Source organism: Daphnia carinata, chromosome 3, assembly GCF_022539665.2.
Source record: "Daphnia carinata strain CSIRO-1 chromosome 3, CSIRO_AGI_Dcar_HiC_V3, whole genome shotgun sequence".
In the NCBI taxonomy this organism is placed as follows: Eukaryota; Metazoa; Arthropoda; class Branchiopoda; order Diplostraca; family Daphniidae; genus Daphnia; species Daphnia carinata.
Window position 1 is genome coordinate 11,961,955 of NC_081333.1, and position 1,783 is coordinate 11,963,737.

Below are 1,783 nucleotides of genomic sequence, written 5' to 3' on the forward strand. Positions count from 1 at the left end.
TGTTTTGTTTTTCTATTCTTTTTTATTTCCCGTTTCCGTGTAAATCGATTGCACGGGGCCAGCTGAAGGGCATTGCCATGGAAGTCCAAAAAAAAAAAAAAAAAGAGAGTATAGCGGCTGTGTACATATATATCATGTCGCCGCCAATATACAGCCAATCAGACAACAACAGGAAACGGAAATGAATCCAATAAGCTTTTACATTTTCTCGCTTTTTCTTTTTTCTCTTGTTGCGCTGATTTCTTGACCGCACGAGCGCATACGCAGTCAACGACGATCAAGGTCAATATATACGTTGTATGTGCACGCTATATTTACGACAACGTGACTCTGTTTGCTATCCCCGTTGATGAATTGAATTAGAATCCAGCCAAAATGGCAATGCGTCTTGCTAAAGATGGTCTGCCCTCCCAAAAAGAACAAACTGACAGCTGTCAGGAGGCGAGAAAGAGACCCCTAGACCCTAGGAATAGTATATACCGGAAGATGGTCTCGGACCAGGTCTGAAACTGGTAAAGCTTTCCTTTTCTAACGAGATGAGATAATGAGGATGGAGGCAGCTGTTGCGCCCTTTTTTTACGTCCATCTGCCTATATCTATCGACTTTTTACAAAGACGCTGTGTCTATAGCTCCAATGTCGGTGGAACACACAACAAGAATAGCTTCATCCGTCTTATGTATCCAACCTTTTCCCTTCCTTTTACGGATGTAACGAGCTATAGCCTCCCTGAAGGGTAACGCAATCCACCGTATCAACGCAGACTGTGCGAAAATGTATGCCTTTAACTATATAGGTCTTCCCACATTCTCCTCTCGTAATTTTGATTATGAATTTTTTTCTTTTCTTCTTTCGGCAGCAGCGATATAGTAGAGAGATAGAATTATTTATTCGCGTCATATAGTTGAACGCTTCATTGATTATACCGGGTACGTGTTTCAATGTCTCCGCCTGCTGTGTGTAACAAGGCTACATCAAGAAAACATCAGATTAGTCAGCCCTCCGTTTTCACACGAGCTCGGGCGTTTCCATTTAGTTAACGGCACAACACATCAGCCGGAAGGTAATCGAAATGAAAGACAATGTTATTAGACTACTGTTGTTGCTTGGCGATCCCTTCGGCATAAGTATCTTGAGGGCGAATGTCTAATAAAAAAGGAGCAAACTACACCAAAAGAAGAAGAAGCAACTGTCAGACATGACGTGGACGAATTCGATAGTGAAAGACTTGTCGTTTTTGAATCCATCAGTTTTTTGGAACAGCTCTATTTTAAATGCATATATGAATATGCCTTAATAAAAGAGCTGAATAGTTTATATATATTTTTTATTTTTAACTCTTTGTAGTGTAAGAACAGAGGGCGGCTACTTTTTTGTTTGTGTGTGCTGTTATCCCTGGAAATCCAATTTGCATATACAGCGTCCTACATCGACAGCTCTTATTTGAAAAAACTCTCATCCAGCCTTATGACGACGGATGATGGAGATGACTCCATAAAAGTGCAGTATGTAAAAAATAAATAAATAAAGACAGTCCAATGGATATACGAAATAGTATAGACGAAAAGGTTTATAGAGCTACACATAACTGCCCCACTAACGGCACGAGCTATATAAGCAAAATAGATCTTTTGATCTTTGAATCAATCTTAAACTTTATAGTCGTAATAGACTGCGGTTTCAACGATTCCCCACCATAAAGGTATATGTAGGACGTATAGTAATAATGATGTGTATCAAATTCAGTCTGCAAGGCTCCATTACATACAAATGACATCATAGTT